At 39.8% G+C, this 23866-nt stretch overlaps 1 protein-coding gene across 6 annotated transcripts in view; it reads right to left on the reverse strand.

Annotated features, from left to right (window-relative positions):
* Positions 1-23866, reverse strand: part of APC (APC regulator of Wnt signaling pathway) — a 95211-nt gene that overhangs the window by 69292 nt on the left and 2053 nt on the right. For 4 of the 6 annotated variants that reach the window (XM_087741341.1, XM_087741338.1, XM_087741345.1 and 1 more), the window contains exon 1: positions 3756-3867. The exons of the other annotated variants lie outside the window; for them this stretch is intronic. The gene's annotated coding sequence lies outside the window, so the exon portion shown is untranslated. Of the gene's footprint in view, positions 1-3755; positions 3868-23866 lie in introns of those variants that run through there. 6 annotated transcript variants of the gene reach the window in all.

Here is a 23866-nt window from a genome sequence, read left to right on the forward strand (position 1 = left end):
TACTTGCATTTAAGAAACCCCAAAACCTCTAAGTCAGTAGCAGCTAGAAGGGACGCTATTTTGTTTGGTTTTTCCTCATCTGGGCTATGCGGGCACACAAATATAATGAAGAGTCTGAAAGTGCCCTAAGGCTTTGGGTGTGGTTAAAGAGAATTAAGAAAATAGTCAGCACAGAACGAGAACTGCCCGTCAGTGAAGCAGCGGATCTGACACCTTCTGCTCACGTTCTTGTTCGTTCTGCATCGGCATGCTCCGGTCACCAGAGGGATGCAGGAAGGAGAAGAGAAGAGCCACCACAGAAAACTGCTCTGCATCAGCTTGTTTTAGCAACAAGGGCTTTGACATCAGAAAGCGAACTGCAAGTTATGTAACACTACTCCTTTTAATACATTTGAAAAAGCTGACGTTGAAAAAAATCGACAACAAATTATACCAAGTGATAATCTCTAGATTAGGCACCCTCTGAATTCCTGGGTTTTTCAGCTGTGTAGAAAAAAAAAAAACAAGGGCCAGATGAAAAGCCATTACTATTATCAGTTATCCTAATACAATGTGAGAAAGGGTTAGTCCCTTTAAAAGGAGGCCACACAATTTTCTCCACGTCAGCTGCATGGAGAGGATTTTCTTCTTAGTTTTTCTATGCAATTCTGCATGAGGGTTATCTTTGTGGACAGCAGACTAGGACACTGAAGCGTTACTCTACCTGACCTTCCTAAATCCTTTTGACTGCGGGGGGTAGAGTAGAGAATTTTTTTTGTTTTGTTCTTCCATAAATGAATTCATAACTTGGCAAGAGCTTTCAATCCATTGTTATATTTTGGGATAATTCCTTAAGGTCAATACTTGGCCTGCACTCACCAACCATCATAAGCAGAAGCATCACCTGTTCTTCCTAACCAAAACTTAACTTGGCTGATGGAGGTTCGAAATAAAAAGTGACCCATGTTCTCCGCATTCCTTAAAAGACCAGGAGGAGAAGGAAAGAGAAGATGATGGTCTGAACTCTTGGCTTGCCTTCCTCATTACAAGTCAAGTATGATGGGCGTCAAGTGTGTGTGTGAGAAACAGAAATGTCCCCATGTTTAGGATTTTACTGAAGAATGCTAACAATCTGAAAAACATTCCTCTTAGTACAAAAAAAAGAGTGAAATTCACAAGTCATACATTTCAGGCTATGAAAAGTCAAGTTCAGTTTTTATTACACTGCCAAGAAAAAAGCCCCACTTCTTCCTTTTATAATTCTGGGTTGTTTAGTTCCTTAGCTGGTTAGTCATGCTGCATTCAGAACGCAACTGTGAAAATACGAAACATGATTTGCATTTAAATACTATATTGAACACAAAGCAGTCCAGACATCATTTGAATCATAATTTATATTGGACCAGGGATGATTCACAAGCCTCAACACTCATTCTTCATGATGATCATCTTTGCTATTCACGGCTAATTGTGTATTCCCTCACTGCATATGACTTGTTCCTGTTGGAAAACCACCAGTGGAGACTTGGTCTTCACTGACAATAACTTACTGTCACAGCATATCATTAGCAGTATAGCCTATTTTAAACAGGATTTCATGACATTGATGAAAAAATAATTAATCACATTTCATCAACATAAACATTTTACCCACTGAATTAAGACACATTGAAATCCAACATAAGAATTTAGAGTCCAAAGGAACCGATTTCAGCCACATGCATTTCCAGCTTATGCTGTATTACTCCGTATTGATGATATACTAATAGCGTACTATGACAACATATATCAGAATATTTACCATAACCGAGTATTTTGTACAAATGTTTTGGCAAGTATCACAATGGCATTTGAGAGATGACATTTAGGAGAGTCGGCACTCATTAAATTACTTAAAGTATTACATTTAAAAGTGATCTTTTAGTCAAGCTGCCATTTTTAAGAGTGTGACTACTGCTTTTTCCAGGAACTACTCCGCTCGTTACCCAAAACAATACTAAGACCGTTTCTTTTTAAGACTTAAAAAGGTACAGGAAAAAGCATCACCATAATAATCATCACAATCACTACCGTGCTTTTGTCATCCTCTTTCCTTTCAGAAAAAAAAGTGGTGAAAGCACCTCCACACCTATTGTATCTTCTAATATTTAAGCAACTGTAATGAACATCCAAAATGTTACAAGAGAAACATCTAGTATGACCAATTTACCTTTTGAAACCAATTCCTGCAAATGGTAAGTCCTCAACTGATGTTTTAAAATTTGACATCATCCAAAGCCTCTCTTACTGATAGACAGGAAATCTATGATTCTAAAAAATAATGGTATATATAGAAAATGTTTTGAGGGGATGTTTGCTATAATGCAGAAATTTAAACTCAGTCAGTTAGATTTGTCTTCATCAAACCTTTATCATATTTAACAGAACTGAGAAGGAGCAAAAAAATATTTTACCAGTTACTTCGAGTAAAATACAGAAGAGTCTGGTTCCAGGAAACTACTTTCAGTACACGTGTTTATGTGTATTTTCAAAGAACTGTAATTTTGACAAAATATTCATAAATCTATTAACTGCATTAGAAGTAACAGAAAAATTGACTAAATAGTAAAAACGGAGTAGAAGGAACATTAAGGAGCACTTTCAACAGAACAAACAGCAGAGGGGGGAAGCATTTAAAACCTGAAATTGATCTATATTCTATTATTCACATATGCACAGTAATTTACTGAAAATACTTCTACGCAAACTAAAGAAGCTGTAGGTTTCTCGCTACGCCTTTAAAAGGCATCTTTCACTGTACGACTATCCAAACCAAGCCAAAACCGGGCTCTGCTGATCCCTTGAAGAAAATCCCATCAAATGAAGAATGCTCCTTGGAGCTCATAGCCAGGGTCCTCCACGTAAGCCAACAGGAAGGATTTTAAATCTTGACCCAAAGGGTGAATAGGATGAAATAATTTGGCAGCATACGTGCCTTCCAAAAATCGCCACAGATTTCTGCAGAAGCAAGGAGCGTTCTGCTGGCAATGACCTAATTACTAGAATAAAAGCTGCGTATCTGACAAAGGGAAAGAAAGGACCCACTGCTTCATACATAATTTATTAAGATTTCCCACAGCATTCAGGTTAAGTCGCGGACCCAAGCATCTCTTTGTGATGTTAAATAAATTCGTCAGAAGTCAGCGGATCCCAGGGCGCCCTGGACGCGCCGCGCTCCCCCCGGAGCGCTGCTGGCCCGGCCCGGCCCGGCTCCCCTCCCCGCCCGGCCCCCGTCCGCCCGCGGCTCGCCCTTCCCGGCGAGGGGACGCGCTGCGGCAGCGGAGGCACCGCCGCCCGCCGCCGCTAACAAAGCCGGGCCGCTGCCACCCGCGGGCAGCGCCGCGGGGGCAGCGCCGCGGGGGCACCTCCGCCCGCCGGGCTGCGGCTGCCCGCCGGGGACCCCCGCCCCCAGCCCCGCAGCCCGCACGGCCCCGCCAGCGCTCCGCCGCGGCTTTGTGCCCCTCGCCGGCGGGGCGGGCTGGCGCTGGGTGCCGCCCGCAGCGGCTCCCCGCCGTGCCCGGCCGCGGGTCCTCCGCCGCCTCCCCGCGCCGGCAGCCCTCTGCCCGCGGCCCGGCGTCTTTCTGGGGTGGGTTTTGGGTTTTTTTTAGCCACAAAAGCCGCCTTCTTCTCCCTTCCCGGCGGCGCCGCAGCCGCCTCCCTGTCACAGGCGCGGGGAGCCGCCCCGCCGCTGCCGCCCGGGCGCGGCGGCCCCGGGGAGCCTCCGCCGCCGCACTCACCCCATGGCCGCGGCCGCTGCGCCTCCATCCCGCCGCCAGCGCCCGGCCCGGCCCGGCCGGCCCCGCCCGCGCCCGCCGCCTGCGCCAGCGCCGCGGCCAGTGCTGCCCCGCCGGTCACGTGCCGCCCGGCGCGGCGGCCCGGCCAATGGGGCGGCGCGTCCCGCAGGATGCGCCCGCCCCCTCGGCGGGGAGCAGCTGCGCCCCCGCCCGGAGCCGCGGCCCTCGGCACCGGCGGCCCTCGGCACCGGCCCGGCCGCCCTCCCGCGGCCAACGGCGGCAGGCGGGGCCCGGCGCTGGCAGCCGGCAGGCGGGGCACGCCCCCGGCGGGACGCTGAGGGGAAGGAGGCGGCCGGGCGCGCTCGGGCCGTGCCAGGGCGCCGTCCTCCTCCCCGCGGCGCAGCGCAGCGCGGCGCTGCCGCCCTGCCCGCCGCCGCACGCCGCCGCAGGCCTGCGCCGCCCGAAACCTGCTACCGCCCACTGCGCACGCGTGACGTAAAACACAGCCTGTGACTTCTGCCCGTGCGCGCAGGCTCCGGCGCCAGCGGGCGGGTAGGCTTTAAACCCCGAGAGGGCAGGCGGGGGCCTCCTCTTCCCCGCCAAAGCGCCCCCCGCTGCGTGCCGCGGCACCGGTACTCGCTCTGCATGGCCACGGGCAAGAGCCGTAACGCAGGCCCTGCAGAAATTACCTCACCAGCGCCCGCATCGCTTCAGTTGTGACGTCATTCGTTCGCCTTTCAATAAAAGGACACAAGGACGAAATACCGTGTAAGACGACAATCTTCCACATTTATATAAAGGAAGACACTTTGCTTTTGTATAAAAATGGAAGGCGGTTCTGCACGCACTAGAATTAAAGCTCATACAGGTCGGCTAGTTTTTATAGAAATACCCAGAGACGCTGCTCATCAAAAAGCCAACTGTTAGCGTATCCTTCAAGGGCATCTCAGATTTATTTGCAGTTCAGTAAAACACTGTTTTCAAGTGCTTTGCAGGTATGAAGTTGCCACTACTACTTGGTAGTTTAGTAACAGATCGAGTATGTCTGCGTTTAAGCTATACCAACTTCAAACAACGAATACCAGTTTAGCGATGGGTTGGAAAAAATCCAAAAGACAGAGCAATAAGCAAATCAATTCATGAACCTACTTCAGAATCCCCTTCCAGAGCTGATCTCTCTCCAAGGATAAGGATGCAACAAAGTATTCATGAAGAAGACTTAAAGCCCCACAGAAGCACACTACTGAATACAAGAGACCGCAGAAATTCAGCTGTTATTTCAGCTGTTTGAATTCGTAGTCTGTGTTTTTGCTTTAAAAAAAGGTTTTATGGGTAACAGGTACTGTGGGGATGATGTTTAAAAAAATCCAGCTCTAACATAAAAGGCAGCTTTGTAGAAAGAGCACAATATTAAGTCTTTTTAATCCTCTAGAAGAAGCATTCAAGAATAAATCTATGGGCAGTGCAGTCCATCTCAACAGAATAGTGCCTGATAAAAGACATCTGAAAAAGTGCAGTGGTTTCTCAACTAGAGCAAATGAATGCCCTTCCCTGTGGCACTTCACATAAATCATGGAGTTTTATACAAGCGGACATAAGGATAGATAGCTCATTAAGAACATATATCCTTACCTGCCTGAGGAAATTTCATTCTTCCTATGACAATTGCTTTGATTTGCATGAAACAAGCAGGCTCGTGATAACGCCGTGGTTGGGACCAGACAGACAAAATTAAAGGCACTACGGGCCTATGTATGCATGTGAGCAATTGCACTACAGATACTTAAATACTACTACTTTAATTCCAGCTGTTTTCTCATGGCTCCTTTTTCCAGAGTCACAGAAGGCAATACTCCACTCTCAGGACCAGATAACCTTTCATCAAATGTCTTCATGATTAAGGACATGTGTAACATTATGTCATCTGCTACCTTCAGCATGGTATCACACAAAATCCTCTTTGATTTCACCAGTATGGCTAGCTATACTGTCGCTTCAGCAGTTACGGTAAACCATTTTAAACAAAAGTTAAGTGGGCCAGTATTCAAGGGTGTTTCAGGCTCTATGATTTTTTGCTACAAAGCTGCTATTAATTACAGCAATGGTTGACACCCTTCTGGTTTTTCATCCACTCAATTTCATTTCAGACTTGATGTACTACAGACACTGAGTTCATACTCCCTCAGCTGTAACAAATTATCACATTACTCTTACCAGGTTTAAGGTTTAGAACCTAGCTAGGCATTAGATCTAAAGCCAGCTCACTTTATATCTTACTGATACACACCACTGTTCCTCCCCTCAGAAAAGCAAAGTGCTCCCAGTTGTTATTGTGCAGCTCTCTCCATCCTAAAATTATTTACATTAGCATAAGTGTATACTCAAGTAAGTATAGACATAGCTCAACACTTACGTTATCAGTGGGCAAGTTGTTGCAATGAGTTGTGGCTTATATACCCATCAGGTTGGTCCAGTAATGGTTTTAAATCATCTTAAGAAGTAGCAAGTGCAACGCAGTCTGGAGTGACTACTTTAAGTGTACAAAGACAATATCAGACAACCGATGCGAAAGAAAATGCCAGAGAAACTGAAATCCTATATACTTTAGAGCTACACTGCATATTTTGAAGTGAAAAACTAAGCTTGAGAAGTAGACCTAATTTTCTGGAATCAAAAATGGGAATATCAAAGACTGAAGGCTACATAATGTATTCCATTTTTTTTTTTTTTACACACATCATATGGCATTTTCTGCAACTCTGAAAAACTAACTATAGTTTTCACTCTGTGAAAAGATTCTTGTTAGTCCTGCTACTGGTTAGTCCTTTGGCTCTGGTTAGAGCCTGGTAGGCACAAGCTGTGTAAGTTTAGGTAAATGCAGTGGTGATGAGTGATGTTACGTTCACTGCTCTATAGCCTGAAGTCCCGTATCTATTCGCAGAACAAGCAGAGCATAAGCAGCAGCACGAATTCTCCAATACATTCTGCCAAGATGACAGCTGAGCGCGAGACAGAAAGCTTTCCCTTCCTTGTTCATAGCCATGTCCACTCTGTTTTCATCAAAATGGCAGCTTATGTTTTATGTCTGTGTCACATGCACTTGCCTCTGAAGCAAAATCCAGTATTAAGTAAAATTCAGTTTAATAAATAGCATGTCATTAGTAATAAGATGACCTTTCTCATACTGTATATTCCAGTGGTGTTGAAACACTGATACACAGCCAAACAGGTGAACGGTATTGTGACACATACTCTTATTTTCTTTCAAAACTGCTTTCTATGTGCAGTACTGGATTCTGCTAATAGAACTGATACCAATGAAACAGTATTTGAACAAAAAAGGTCAGGCTCTCAGGAAAAACTAAAACACAGAAAGGAAATGTACAGAGAAAAGTCATGTTTAGACTTAGTTTATTTTTGGTTAGTTATTTTCTATCTGGCAGAATGAACAAGATGGCTTTTTCATTCTTTGAAAGATGCCATTACCAAGACAGGTCTAGCAATACCTGCTCCATATTACATAAAAAAAAAAAAAACACCTTTAAAATCCATTAAAAGAATGAAAGCTCTGCATGTAAGCGATCAAATCCCAGGGACACAAAGCTTTAGTACTGAAAAATACCAGCTCAGTTTCAGTATTCAAAATACAATTACTTCTGTTATTTTGGACAAGATCCCTGCAGTCTACCCAGCACAGCATTCTCAAACAGCCAAATGGGAATTTTGCTCCAGAAAAGGAATTGGCAATCTTTTCATAGAATATTTGATGTAATCCATGCACTGAGTATTTCCCAACTTCTTCCTGCATTTATAGAAATCCAGTTTGAGACCAAATAAAGTTGTCATAACCCTGTTTCCCCCCCGCTACTAAGTAGGGCTAAATAGAAGCTCTCAGCAGATTAAGATCCACGTTTTAAAAAACATAAAGGACATTCCCCAGAATATTTATTTGCTTCATAAAATCAAGACTATTACAACAGAAAATGCAAGGGGTTTTCTGTTTTTAGATAACTGGCTCATAAATGGGACAGTTCTCTGTGCCTTCACAACCTCACCCTCTGCAGCAGTACTCTTCACCCTAGAAGCTTTTCACTATTTAATATATTTAAAGTGATTGATATTTCATTATTCATCATTGTACATGCACGGTACTACCTGCTTCAGAGACTCTGGGCACAGTGAGTGGGTTGGATAATGAGTTAAATACTCGCTCTCTGTTGCCAGGCACGAAGGTTGGCATTACTCGCGAATGTGAAATGTAGCGTTGCCAACTCAAGAGATCTTGCCTTCAGAACTTCACTTACTAATGTAAGTTTTACACATTGACTTACATCAGGCTGCATCTTTTAGAAAGGTGGTGTAAACAGATTTTATTAACAAAATAAACTGAAAAGATTTCACATCTGTTTTACACAGATGCAAATTTCATCTTAACACAGGACTTGATAAAATACTTTAGCAGCTGCTATAACCAAAAGATCCCCTCCTGCCTTTCAACTTTATTTTAAAAATCAATGAAGCTGAACACGCTCTCTGCTTCTCATTTCTTTGGAAATTGTGAAGTTGCTTTCACCTCTCTCACTACCACACGCAGACTGTGTATTGTTCTCTCTGAGCCTTGTCCTTACCATGCGACTGGGATCAGTGATAGTTTGTATATACGCACATTGGGAATACTCATAACCTGCTCCCATCAGCATTAATACCAGTGTTTTGACCATGAAAAGCTGTATTCCTACTTTGTCCATCAAGATTCTCTCAGAAATATTGCATGTTATTTCCCCATACAGATGACCTCCAACAATAAGCATTAGAAAGATAATCAGAAAAAGGTTTCCTGAGGATCAAAAACCTAAAGGACCACCTTTTTCATGCAGATGCAGAAAGGAAAAAAGAACTCTGTCACTGTTCCTAATGCATCATCCAGAGCACATGCACTCAACTCTTCTGACACTAATCCTACACAAATAGACAGGAAACTTCTGTACTGAGAATAAAGAATCAGAAATCAAGTTGTTCTTTTAAGATTTTCTATTACACTAATGTACTAAAATTCCACTTTCTTTTTTTCCCCAGAAGGTTATGCTACAAGTTCCTGAACTTGAGAAGATTTTTCCACAGGCAATGAAAGGATCTGTCTTTCACAGGAGTCAATTAACTACCGGAAAGTCATGTAACATAAACTAAACAAGAAAAGCAGAGAAATGCATGCTATTTAATTATTTCACAAATAAGTCAGATGTACAGAAAGCTATCACCTGCTCTTTAAATCCTTTACTATCTAATGCTCTCTATTGTTTGCCAATTCCTCAGTTTTGTCCAGAAGTACTGTGCTCTCTGGGGCATCTCCCACTCATGCTTTCTTCCCTCTCACTAAGTTTTTCCACCTGCATGCAAGTTTCTTGCTGCAATTTAAAGAAATGAAGATTCAAGGAGAAGGACTGCTACCTTCCTCACATCTGTTAAGATCTAGCATGGTGCCACAGCCCAATCTGTAATATTAGTCACGTATATTCTAAAATCAGTACAACAATAATGAAAAGAGTTTGCATAGCAAGCCATTAAACCAGTAAACTTCACCACCCATTTACCCGTTCTTCTATCTCAGCTATATAATAAACCCCACCTGACCCAACTTTGTTTCACGTTAACCATGGTTTCCTCACCCTCTAATTAAAAACATCACAGTATCCTGGTATTGTATCACTTTGTTTCCTCTGCTGCAGCTCTTTCAGGCTTGTTAGGTAGTTTACTGCACCTGTGTACTGTAATTACCACTTCTTACTTCAGCCATGCCTTGTGTTTTCTTGCCCGTCTAACCAGCTGCATGTTCTATTTTCAGCCTTGCTTTTATTTACCTTTCTTTTCCACCTCCTCTTAATACTATGGCAAAGCATGATAGTTGTTAGGCCTCATTTCTAACGGACTTTAATTTAGAGTACAAGCCTTCAAAGAAATATTTCTGGTCAAATATCAACAAACTGAGTTCCTACTTAATCTGGGCCTCACCCATAGGACACCAGGAGGTAGCAAGTCAGAGCAATGTTGTGCAGTAAGTACCTCAGATGAAGGGCAACAGAGAAGTTCAATACATACCTACATGAGATCTTGCTTTCCCCAACTAACTACAGATACGTTCATCTTACGCAATATTAACATTATGCATTAATTTTCACAAAACAATCCTATCCAAAAAGCTCTGTTGCAACAATGTAAAAGGAAGATAAAAAAGCTAAAAAGGAAAACAGAAATGGATGGTGCTCATCCAATCCACTAAAGGGGTGGACTTTTACAGAAGTTTAGAAAGCTGATTTTAAAGATATGAGGTAGAAAACTTATCATTTCTTGGCAATGTGCAGAAAGTGAGTTCACGTTGACCAGAAGAAGAGTTGACTTCCAAGTGTAGTTTCGTTCACTCCACTGATTCATGCATGTGCCTACCCACTCATTCCAAACCTCCAGCAAACTAAAGCCTTATTCAGCACTTTTGGAAACCTGTAATCACACCTTCTAACCCATCTTTAATTCTGTTTCTGTAATCTGTTAACTGTATTGAAGGCTGAACATCTATAGTGCTGACCACCTTCTGTATAGAAGCCCTTGTCTAGTGTACCTCAGGGATTCTCCAGGGAATTTTTTTCAGAGGAAAAGCTCTTCCTAGAGGACTTTGTTTATTAATACAGATTTCTCCTCTTTTCCTCATCTGGGCCATAGAGTAGAAAAATATTGAATGTTTAGAAAAAGATCAAGAATTTGATGTTTTCCCATGTTTCTTGGAGAGTGCCAGGCTCTGGATCTGCCTGGTCTCCACCAGAGCTATCTTTTGTAATCAGCGCACTTAGTCTTAGAATACTTTGTCCTTAGCTGTCGCACAGCTCTCAGCTCTGATGTACTTCTTTACCCAGGGCTGCACATGCATCAGCTGCTCAGAGACTGATTAAGGGTCAGACCCAGTAGAAGAAATTGAGTGCATACCTAGAATACTTACAGTGGCCTGAGTTACAAGACAAAGCCCTATTCTGCTTGTTCTTAGTATTTAGCACCGGCCATAAGAAGCTGCAGTATTTACATCTGTACGTGACAAATGGATGACCGCACATGCAAATGGATGATCAGATTCAGTTTCTTGTTACACTGTGGTTGACAGAGCTCACTGCTAAAAAAAACGGATGCTACATGCTTACCTAAGCTTTACAGTGAACCGAGGAGCACCCCAGAAGGCCACACCACCTTGACAGATGGAAGCTCTGTCACTCCATTGGAATATTTACCTTCTTCTTCACAACCTTCTTTTCAGTCCTCCCTTTGTTTGGTTTGAACCAGATGTTCTTAATGCAACAGTTGACTTCTTGTAAGCATTCTGACATTTTAGTAGTAATAAATCAGTTAAAAATCTATTTAGCTAAAGGTCATCAACATGTTTTTTGCCCAGAATATTGAAATGGAGGGAAGGTCAATTTTTGTGGAATCCAGTAAGCAAAGACCTTTTACAAAAAGGTATGTTAACCACCGCCATTCTCCAAGTCTGCTAAGAAAAAAAAATGTTCCAGCTATAGGCAAGTTCCTTAAAACTCACTGCATTAAGAAAGGCTGTGACAAGGTCTAGAAACACAAAGATCTTGCTAAGTCGTGGCTGTGAGTTCTCTCACCATAATCATAATCTTTTAAACACTTAAATAAAGGCCTGAGCCTCAGAGGCTCTTAGCTAGAATACGACAACCGTATCAAATCAATCCAGAAAAACTGTCCTTTACAAGCTGAAGTGTTGACAAAAAATATGAGGATACATATATCTTCCTTAAAAAATCTCAAAAAATTTCCACATTTCAGTACATAACAGTAATTCCTAAGGAGTTTGAAGAAGGACTACAAAAAACAGCTCAGTTTGTTAAGGAAGATTTATGCTGTATGGTTTAAGGAATATAACTTAACTGGTTTAGTAAAAAGTAGGCTGTTTTTTATTACTGTATATTGAAAATACTTCCAAGTTCGTCACAAGCTTAAAGAGATCCATCAGTTGGAAATTAGACAAACTAGAATTGAATTTCCTAACATTGGTGTGGTTAATCAAATCATAAAAGCTCAGTAGGAACTGAGCCCACAAGGTATTTCTTTAAGAAATATTGACTTTCAGTGTTCTGCAGCTTCTAATGTAAGGGTCATACATAACAGTGCTGGGATCCGTTCTGGGCTTGAAACGTATGAAAGTTCACAATACATTTAATCCTGCAAGAATTTAATTCCTCACAATGCTCAGAATGTGTTGCAACAATTATAATCAAGTCTCACACTGCTGAGATTTAGCTCATGGCTTGTTAAGGAAAGAAAGTCCTCCAGCTCTTTTCTCAGGACCAATGCAGAACTTCACCATTAATTGATTTCTGTGCGTGCAGAGATGAGCTGCTGTGGGAGGCAGCACTGCTGCAGAATGGACTTGTGCTCCCAGGTAGCACAACCCCCACGGACACCTGGCCAGCATGCAGTTTTCCTGCTCACAGCCATATTAATCATCAAACAATGATTCATGTCAGATTTTTGGGTTAGCTTTTGTTTTGTAAACGTTCTTGCTCTCTTCACCTTATTTATTCAGCATAAAAATGCTCCCTTGGATGATCTGGGTCTCACTCCCTTAGGGAATTTGCTGTTACACAAGCCTCTAGGCATTGGTGGCATACTAAGGGTTTGGTTTTTTTTTCCTCCTCTTTTGGCACACAGTTTAGTGTATTTACTGAAAGTTAAAAATCCACAGCCTCATTTCAAAATATGGGGGTTTATGGTGTTGGTGGAGTGGGTGCTAGGAGTTACGTTTTTGTTTGGGGGTTTTGAATGAACAGCATCTTCAAATCTTAATTTCTGTAACACTACTGAGGTTGAAAGAAGACTTTTTGCTTCCATTGGGGTGGTGTTTTTATAAAAATTTGATAAGTCTATAATATCTTAGGATATTTTCTCCTAAGAATGAAGGTTCAGCTTACCGAATAGTCAGTAAGGAAGAAAAATTCAAGTATAAGCTAGGAGTGGGTGACTCAGTCCTCCCTGTCCAGTATTCAAGCAGCATGAATACTTCTTGAAATCGATCTACCTGCTCAGTAGAAAAAGAACACGAAACTGAAATATTCATTGCATCTCCAGGCAAGCTGCTCCCAGTACCAAGCTCTATACATGTAGCAACAGTGCTGAATGATCCACACTTTAGGAGTCACACAAAGCTGGCCTTTCTTTGGGCCATTCTTCATCTTGGAAATCAACATGCAACTTCAGAGTAACAAAACCAGCATTTGAGACAGTTACCACTAAAAGTTTACCACTACCAAAGTTACTTCAGGTAAGTACTAGGAAAAAGCAACTGAAGAAGGGCTGATAGCCATGCCCAGAACAAATAAAGCATCAGTGGAGTTACAGCGAGAAAAAGGCACTTAAGTTTGTAAAAACTGAGAAACCAGGAGTGTTTTTAAATTCTTTGATCTAGATAGAGTGCATATTTGAGAGCCAGCTACCCTCCCCCAGCTTGGATCCAGGGCCATCAGCTAGTCAACTTAGACAATCAAAATACCTAAGTTGCAAACATTAAATCTTAGAACTGTATGATACAACTGCATGCATGATTAAAGCGTATAACATTGCAACTCTCTTGAAACACTCAGGCTAGAGGTACAATTTAAAATACTGTCACTGAGAGGAAAAACATCTTACTGATTACAGATACATTTTGCATCTCAGCCTCCAATCCCTACGGACATGGGAAGGGAAAATTTTAAATAATCACAACCATATTTAGAAAAGCTTCCCATTGCTAAGTGTACTAGGAGAACACTTTCATTTTCTTTCCTCCTAACACCTAACCCCAATACTTCAATCTTAAATGAGAAGATGTATTTTCAAAAGTCCCCAAGGCAAGTCAGCTAGAACACCAGCCCCAACTAGCTGAGATTTAGGGAAAACCATATTTGACACAGATCTTCCTCCTCAGCACGGATTTGCATTTTATTGATCCATTACTCTTTTATTACTGCTTATAGTTTTAATCAAGTACTGAATCCCTTAGTGGAAATAATTTGTGTTGTTTTAATGTTAAAACTCAAACTATTCAAGTTTAAAGTTTGCCTGGCACTGAATGATCCTGAGTAAACTCTGGCAGACATAACACATTGTTTCTACCCAAAAAAAAATTCCAAATAAAGTGGTCTTGCAGGCAAACTTAGTGCCTGCAAATCAAGATAAGCTGAGATGCCAAGAATTTAAGCATTTCGCACAACACTGAAGGGGTCAATTTTGCAAGCTAATTACCCCAGGTGGCAAGAGAAAAACAGAAGTCTTCACAGTAGGTAATACGTGTTCTGACAAGGAAGAAACAATGGAAGGGATCCCATGTCACTGGCAAAATCCCTTCTGTCGCATGAACAGAAAACCACAGTCCTTCTCCAGAAACACAGTTGGCAGTAATTGAAATTTTCTTATTTAAGATTATGGATTAATTGTTCCCCAGTCTCACTTCTTACTTTTTCCCCTTTCCCTGAATTTTTTGCCCTATCTCGTGACCAGACATGTGTTATCACTTGGAAATTTCATGCGACATTCACATCATGGCACTGAATCACTGTGTGATCAAACACGTATGTGACTGAAGTCATCTGGCCGAGTGGCTTGACTGGAACTGTTCGTGTGTGCCCAGATGTGCACCCATCACACAGAAGGGTACACCTGTGCTTCAGGCATATGGTAGAGCATGGCCACTCCACCAAGTCCAAGCACTTCCATGAAAGACTGTATAGCGTGACTTCACTGAAAGACAAGTGAGCTTCAAGAGCAGGGGCTTTCTAGTCTACACCTGGCTGATACTCTCCTCATGTTCTTTTATCTACTGTGTATTACCTTTCCTTTCCCAAAGAGTAAACGCTGGCAAGTGCTAGTAGTAAGCCTCATGAAAACCTTATTCCCCAGTTCAAATGCCTGGTAACGTTCTACACCACAGGCTATGAGCAGTGTAATTGCTTCAGTACAGGAACTGTGCCTTTTTATGGATCCGAGGTTTGCTCAACAGAAAGCAATTCTGATGTTTACAGGGCTTCTAGAGACTCCTGCAATATAATTACATAACAACCTAGGAAATGCAGAGCAGAGGCAAGAATGATGAAAAGCACTATCCATCCATGCTTGCAAATGGGGCAATAAACTTAAAAGAACATGAATTTAATAAAATGGACAATTGTCCTTCAAGCAGCAAACTAGGTGGCAGACTGCCCACACAATCAATCACTTGGCTTTGTAAAGAACTCCATCACTTGTAAGTCTCAAGTCAGAAAATTTTCAAGCAATAAACACTGATTGAGCAAGTAACAAATTCGTATGCTCCTACACTACCTATATTCACAGCAGTTGACATTAAAGGCAAGAATTAATATATTAGCAGAGAGCAAATGTAAAATTTAGCCATGGCAACCCCAGTATGCTGAAGGCAGATGTTTTGCCATTATTCTCTGCACAAGTTAAAACATTCTAAAACACCTGAGGCTTCTAAAATATAAAACAGTGAATTACAACCAGGCTTTGCCATTACAACTAGTTTCAGGTTCTCTTTGCTGCATGCATATGAGACTGTCACATGGACTCTTCATTACCTTTACATCATTCAAGGCACTGTTTCGCTTGTAAAAAAAAATCTGGACATCTTGCTCACAAGTAAAATTGAGAGAGAGATTTGGAACAGTATAAAGACAGTCATGTACAGACAACTACTTTTTCATGCAAATAAAGCAACACACAAATCCACTGGTTTCAGAGGAAGACAAGCTCTCTTTCTCCATTCAATTCATTCTTTTCAGCTTCCAGCACTTGAAACATTTTTTGGAAAAAGCTTTATGAATCAAGTCTAGTTCTCAAGGTCTTAACAATGACATTTAGACATTTAATTAGCCAGCCATCACTTGGACTGGCATCTAAACCTTTTGTCAGAGACCTAATTCCATGCCAATTCAAACATCCCATTAGTCTTATATTAACTAACAAGAAGTCTCATAATATTCTGGCTACTTGATTGCACTGGAATGCATTAACAGAACAGTGGTGTGAGTCTAACTGAAAGCAAGGACACAAATTTACAGTTTACGCACGTTAAACTAGCAAGCATATTTTAAGACAAAAATATTAATAACCACATTCGTGTATGAACTGGTAGTCAGGCATACTCTGTGCTTCCTGGTAGCCTGGATGCAATTATACTAAGATCCAAGTGGGTAGAAAAAAAAAAAAAAAGGATCTGATCAAATTAAAACTGTTTCATTGATTCCAAGCTGAGTCCTGATCTTAAACCTTTCTGGAGCTTACTCTGAACCATATTTAGAGACTTACACATGTGAATTAAGTACCATTATTCTGCGTTGACATTTCTACCCTGAGTCTATACAGAATTTTTAAAAAGTCATGAACATATGTAACAATACATATAAACAAATAAGCTGTATTTGGAACCAAAGAAGAAAAATCACATGAGCTAATGCCCTTTTTCAGCTTGTATTTCTAATTTAGATCTGTGGTTTTCCCTGAAATAACAACAAAACCCAAAATATAGAAAAATGCTAGAGGCAAATGGCAGGAACTCTGTGGGTTTTTTGCCTGCTCTTGCGGAAACAAGAATTTTACAGAAGTTTGAGTCACCACTCCACTAGACTGGGCTAAAATTAGAGTCCTATACAATGAAAGGCTTGTAGTTGAACAATTTGAATACCAGCAAACAAAACCCCAATAGAGTCATTCTGCTGAAATAGAGGGGAGGAGGAAGACTAGTACCAAGAAAGATTAAAGAAATAGATATATAAGGCAATTGGGAAGTGCTCAGAGTTGTGCTTAATCCTGGTATTGATAAAGTCTGTATATGAAATTTTTGTTACATTGTGTTATAAAAAAAAAAAAATCACTTTTGCTTCCTGCTGAAAAGCAACAGTGTGGAAGGAATATGGTCATATATTAGATTCTGCTAACCTCGGAATCTCATGCATCTCAGCATTGCCTGCTGACGCTGTCGTCTCAGCAGCGATAAGTGCCAATTATAGTGTCAAGGTTACTGGCACCAAAGCTTTTACTCCAAAACTGCTGACAAGGAGGCTTTTGATGCCAAAAGTAAGTAAATAAGTAAATTCTAATATAATCAGCATTTTTTTTTTTGTTGGTCTAGATCCTCATGTATAGCACCTGCTAACAGCCAACAATTTTACCCAAACTTCATTCCACAACCAAGGCTTTAATGACTAATACAGAGTAATCAAGGAGACTTTACATGAGCCCTTGGATCACCAGTTCTACAGGAAACAGCTTGGAAAGAGTAGAGATCTTGAATGTAGATCTCTCTGAGGAGAAAATACAGACGTTGCAAACAATCTTAGACAAGACAGGCATTTAACTCCAGAAATCCCATTATTCAAGGGATGTACATTGTTTCCTTTGTGGAATGTCTAATTCAAATACCCAAATCTTTTTTTTCACCCAACTAAAAAGCACAGTTGAATTCTAAAAAAGAAAAAGAACAATCAACAAAACAAAACGCACCGAAAAAAACAAACCCATACAAAAAAAGTAGTTCTGGGTTCAAAACAACTTCAGTCGTGTATCCCTTCTCCTACAGTAAACGAACCACAGCTACTTAGCCCTTTATGACCTATATGCTTTGCACATCATTAATGGGAGTTTTCTACTGGAAGGACTCCTAAACATGAGGAAGAGAGACAATCCTTCCTTGGGGCAAGCATTAAGGGCACTGGAAGGACACTAGAGCAGGACTGAAAATACGAACTTCTCTTTCGGAATGGAAGATGACTTCTCTGTCATGAAAACGAAGAGCCTACCTCTATTTGAAGCTTTTACAGAATAGCAAAATGATAAAATGGCCAGCATTTTCACTGAAATAAACAGGTTGCAACATGATACTAAAATTTCAAACCACGCACTAGATCGGCTACAGAAAAGGGTTTTTTTTACTAAGTAGGCAAGAGTAGTGTGAAGCTCACCCACTTTCTTAGGCCCTTACAAGTCATTAAGCAGACTTCTGACAATGTTTCAAAGCTTTGAGAACTAGAAGCCAGCATTTAATTGCATGAAAAAGTTCACAAATGAAGGCATGTTAAATTGCTGGTCTTAAGAATAAGCTTCTAGAATTCCAGAGTTTAACTACACTGCATTTAATTTTTACTGAATAGTAAAGACCAACGTGACCAACTACCAAGACCAATATGAGTACCAAAAGACTTTCCAATAAGAAAAGTATTTTCAATTATATTTTCAAAATGCATCCGATATCAGGATGATGTTTTGAAAAGAAGTAACCACAGAAAAACAACATTTAATCTGAGTAGCACAAACGAAGACAAATAGACAGTAGCAGTATTACAGTAAGATGTCAGCAACTTGAGGCAAAGTGGAAGTTCCTCGCAAGACTGACATCTGAATTTAAACCTCTAAAGACAGCACTACTATGACCTGCCTCCAAGAGGAACAACTGAGGAACTCAGTAACTTTTTTATTCAGACACTGTACACACAAAATACAACTTAGTAAGATTATGAACTTGTTTGATCAAACTACTTTACTCCATTTTCAAAAGGAATGTCTTCTTTCACAGTTTGATTAATTTTAGAGTATTCCAAAGGATGTTATACATACACAAAGCAACAGAGGTAACTCTTGCTGACTGAAGTATCAATTAATGCTGCCGCAGTTAAAAAAAAACACTGTTGCACTTTCTAACATCCTCTTTTCCAGATGGTTCAAGCCAGCAAGGAATTGATTGCATTATTAAAATAAATCAAAGATAAATGATGCATTTTTTACTCCAGATTTTTTTAAATATAGAAACATTTTAAATGTTTAAATTATCAATGATAATTGAATGCTTCACTGTTTCCATTATCATTCAAATAAAAATAAAAACTGTTGCTATATCACACTATTAGAAGAAACTTTGACCATTAAAGCATCTATTAGAATAACAAGTAGCACGACTGCTTCTTGTAAAACATGAACGTATCTGCTCAAATTCTTATACCACAGCCCCTTGAAAAGCTTAATTCCTAGAGTTACGACATTCCAGGACAGTACTGTTACCACGTCTGAAATAACACTTCTAAACAATTAGGAACTGAAAGAGTCTAACCTCCAAACTACTAATTTCCAGTGCCAGTAAGTAGGTATCAACATGGTAAATTTCCTTCCCAAGACATCCTTCATATGCTCTCAAACATATCCAAAGAAAGGTACATGAATGTTAACTACACAGTAGGACTTCCTAAAATGTACGTTTAGCATACAAGTAGTTTGTACATAAAAAATAGTACATATTATCTATGAAGTGCCAGGGAAGTGGTTGAGTCACCATCCCTGGAGGTACTGAAAAGACATGTAGATGTGGTGCGTATGGACATGGTTTAGTGGTGGACTTGGCAGTGCTAGGTTAACTTGATGTTCTTAAAGGTCTTTGCCAACCGAAACAGTTCTATGGTTCTATAAAAAAGATCATCCTATTCCTTAACAAAGAACCCACATACATGTGAAAAGAGCCATTTCATATGTAGCCCTCCTATAACAGCATTTATTACTGCTGCTTAATGGACTGTGTAAGTTTGATCTTCAGGTCTATGCTGCAAGGAATAACTAAACCTTCCCCTGCTCCTCCCCTCAGACAAAGCACTGAAATATAGGTACAGCTCTATCTTCACCTCAATTTTAACTTGCTCTGCAGCACACTCCTTTGTTTCTCCTAATTACAACTCTCTTACCGTCAACACCTTTTCTTATATTCTCCTCCAAATGCAAGCACAACTGGCATGAAAAGCAACATTAATCACATCAAACTCCACTAGCTTGGCAAATCAATCATTTCTGAGACTGGAGATCGGCTGCAAGATAAGACATTGTAAGCAAGAACTTTATACCCACAGCGCAGTAACAGCTACCTATCACAAACAGGAGAACCATCATTATAATTACTGAATTGTAGAGAAGAAAGAACTCTTACCAACTCTATCCTAGCAAGGAAGGCCACAAATTTATTACGAAGACTAGTCATGAAAGGCTATTCATTATAAAAACTGAAAAGATGAAACATTTTTCACAACAACAAAAATCTCTGCACACTATATGCCATATTTCTTTGGTTTTATTAATGCCCCTCAATTTCTAAGAAATAATTACAGCCACATTACATAAAACTACTCGGTTGGAGAGACTCCTTGTAAAAATTCTGATGTAGTAACACTTTGCTCCTATCACTCTGAAGATTAGTCTGTTTCTCCAAGGATAACACAAGTGGCAACATGGATTCAGATCTGTTCTGCTGTATATACCTCAATATAAAGTCTGTGACCAAAGATGTTCACAAGACTTTTGTCCAAAAAAAAAATCTTGCAAAGACAACCTGATAGGTCATTTCCTCTAAAGCTACAGGGACACATTTAATATTACAGTACTTTTGATTTTCACCACCATGTTTGAACCTCATTTCTTATTTATATAACCAGAGCCTCCATCTACATCGTATTTTTATTCACACTAATACTTACCTTTCCATATTCCCAAAAATCAGTTAAGAAAGATACACCTGTATAACAAAAAAACCCAACCAAACAAACAAAACCCAACCAAAAACCAACAACAACAAAACACAATAATTAAACAACCCAACAAATCACACATCAGGAGACAAACCAAAATAAGGAGCAGGAATCCACTTCAGCATATACAGTGATGTCTGTATGTTCTATCCTCACATGCTTACTCAGGCATTCAAATAATTTTTAGACACCGCACTACCTAAACATGGAGTTTGCAATCCAAATGCAAACTCCAGCAAAGCCTGTAACAAAACAAGCCAGAGGGGGCTTGAGGGAAACGTTTTCCATTGATCAACTGAATTTCAATGTATAGTGTACAAAAAAAGTTGAAATCTTACTCCAAGAAATAGCAGCAAAGCACAACCAAGTCATAAAACTCAATATATGACTCAATTAGCATAAAGTGAAAGAACAATGAGACAAAGTAGGCATGTTTGAGTAACATAACTAAATTTGTGTATAAAATTTGTGTGCTAAATTGGAATTTTTAACACTATTATATAAGAAAAAATATTTCTTAGTTCTAAAGGGATTCTTAGCTTAAGCCCTTTAAACGGAAGAACAGCAGCAATGTGGGATCTCCATAGCAGGGGTTTCAGAGAGGAGAAAAAGCTCATGTGATCCTGAGAACCTTTTTCTGTTAATAAAGGGAGAGCCAACTCACACAATTTATGCTTTCATGATTTCTTTGCACTCTTGTCACACAACAATGAGAAGTCCTAGTTTCCTTCCAGTTCCCTCCACATGCCAATTACTACAAAAAGGCCAATCTACTAACAGCCAAATTCAGTTTTGTGAAACTCAGCACCTTTCAGAATCTATTTAAAGCAACCAACACTCATGCATTAACTGCACAAATAAGAAGGCTTTTTATTGATATCTGATTTCCAGAAAAAATACACAATTTCCACTCAAAGAATTTAATCTATGCGTGAAAAGCTAAGCCTTAAGTGATGCCTTGCTGTGTCACCAAAGTTCTCTTACAAGATAAGAATAAAAAGTTCGTATCTTCAAAAAAAATTACAGCATTAAGAGAGGTATCATTATGCTATTTCACACAAGCCTAAATTCTTGTTTTGAACTACAAAGCGTACATGAGTAAGGTCTCTTCTTCCATTAGAGATTAATATTCTATCCGTTTGTGATTGCACCCCTGAAAATGCACCCCTGAAGAATAACACCACGCTTCTGAAAGACACCTCAAAATGCTATTGATCCTCAAACCTCAACGTTTTAGTTACCATTTCCATAGAGAAATCAAACTACTTGTGCTCTAATACAACTGTATTTACTAATTCAAAAGATATTCTTGTCTACTGAATTTTATTTCTCACCTGCTGAAAATCCATGTGGAAGTAATGGCAAAATGAATTCTCTCTGATCTCAAAAAGCGTTCATGTTTTTAAAACTTCTCATTTCCATTAGTGATGACTAACATTAAAGCAATCATCCTCTAATAAAGACACAAATGAAGATACTCAGGGAACCCAATCAATCTTTGGCAGTCAATCCAAATTAGCATATACTAGCCTTGTGACCATGACCAGCAAGCAGTATCAGAGGTACTGTTATAACAACACATGGAGATAACAAAACCAAACATGTATTATTCTTTTGAACCTTCTTGCCAGCTACCTACCTCTCCCATAACCTTCACTGAAACATACCATCACTGCTGAATATAGGCCTCCGATATTCTGAGCAAATGCTTACTGCCTAGTAGTTTTATTGTCCAGCTACAACTGATGCAACCAGATGCCAACTTTCAACTAAAATTGAATGGCAATCACTCAACAACCCAAGTTCTACAACAGCACAGCATGAGTTGCCATATCACAGGTTATTTTAACAAAGTCATACTTGTAGTCATAATTCAAGTTGATTAGGATCAAAATCCCAACAGTGTGGGGTATTAAATATCAAAACTTAGAACCTGGGTAAGTGAAACTGGAGGACTCAAAGCTAAGACTATACCGTAAAAGTGGTTTTGCTTTGCTAATGCTGTTAATAAGTGGATGATGAAAATAATATGAACTTGAACAGCAAACAACTAGAAGATCCATTTAAAGATCAATTACAACTACTGGATTCCCTTTCCCAGCTGAGTCCATGTATGCTCATTTAGTACAGCCATACTGCATTTTTAAACTTACAATGGAGACTTCATTGAAAGCTTGGCTCATAAAATAATCTTGATATACTGTTTTTTCGTTTAACATTCATAACATTGATACTGTCATTAAAACATGAAAAGTTAGCAGTGTATGTTTTATTCACCAAGCTGGTTACCTACATAATTTCAGTCCGTTAAATCATTGCTTATTCCATCACTATCGTATGAGTTACTAAAAATCATACTGTGAAAAAATGGTAACTTGATACAAAGAAAAAGACGCATTGCTTTCTACTGTCCAAATCAAGACAACTCAAAGGAGAATATACGAGGCACAACAACAACAAAAAAAACAGATTCCTACACTGAGTTTCAGATAGTGTGAGAGATCACAGAATTAATGGATTTCTACTGCATAATGCTATGAAACAACTTCTACAGCATAGTTTGACAGTGGAAACAAGATGCACACTACCCTACATCAGTGCTATACTTTCACGTGCCACTCATGATATTTCAGAACAACTTGCTACCATAAAATATTTCCAAGAGCATATATATAATACCTGTGCAACTAATTCTGTTGATTGCTACTGACCAGCTTAAAACAAACAAGAAAAGTAAACTTCTTTAAAACAATCCAAACTATTTTGCTTTTACTCAAAGAAAGAATTTTCGAAGTCTAGTCAAAATAAAGTTAGCCAAATCAAAATTTTCTTTCTTGATCATTACAGGATTAAGGAAGTTTTATTGTGAACTATGCTATTGAGTTTCAAATACAATCATAGAGGGATATAACTCCCTTACTCTAGAGATTATCTAGATATAATAAGATTCTAGAAATAATCTAGAAGTCTTCACTGAAAGTAATAAGTAATATATACACACAAGGTACTGTAAATACAAAATGCAGGTGTTCGTTGGGGCCCAAAGCTATTAGTTTAGCACTACTACAGATAAAAACAGAGTATCAGAAACTTTCTGCATACAGTGGCACAGCACATTGTTGATAGTATTCATTGGACATTCTAAAGAAACTGTAGTTGTGATGTTAGTTACTCAACAAACATTTTGTGCAACACATGCCTAGGTATCAAAAGCTGACATGCTTGAGCATGTATTTCATTGCATGGAAATAAGACACGTGGTAAGACATGTTCTTATGCTCAGTGTGTTTCCCATTGCATTATTTCAAAATAAAAAAAACATTTAATCAACTGTACCACTATTTGGATTTCCAGAGTTTGGTGGTTTTTTCCCTTTATACCACTAAGTATAAATACCTTTTACTTCATAATTTTTTTTTTTGAAACCTAAAGCATCCAAGGAGAGCAAGTACTTGCAAGGTCTTCCTCACTGGCAGAACTAGTCTAGAAATAGTCGTCACTATACCTAAAGGAAGT

This window comes from Nipponia nippon, unplaced genomic scaffold (genome assembly GCF_047370975.1).
Source record: "Nipponia nippon isolate SJK-2023a ecotype South Korea unplaced genomic scaffold, ASM4737097v1 scaffold_8, whole genome shotgun sequence".
Classification (NCBI taxonomy): domain Eukaryota; kingdom Metazoa; phylum Chordata; class Aves; order Pelecaniformes; family Threskiornithidae; genus Nipponia; species Nipponia nippon.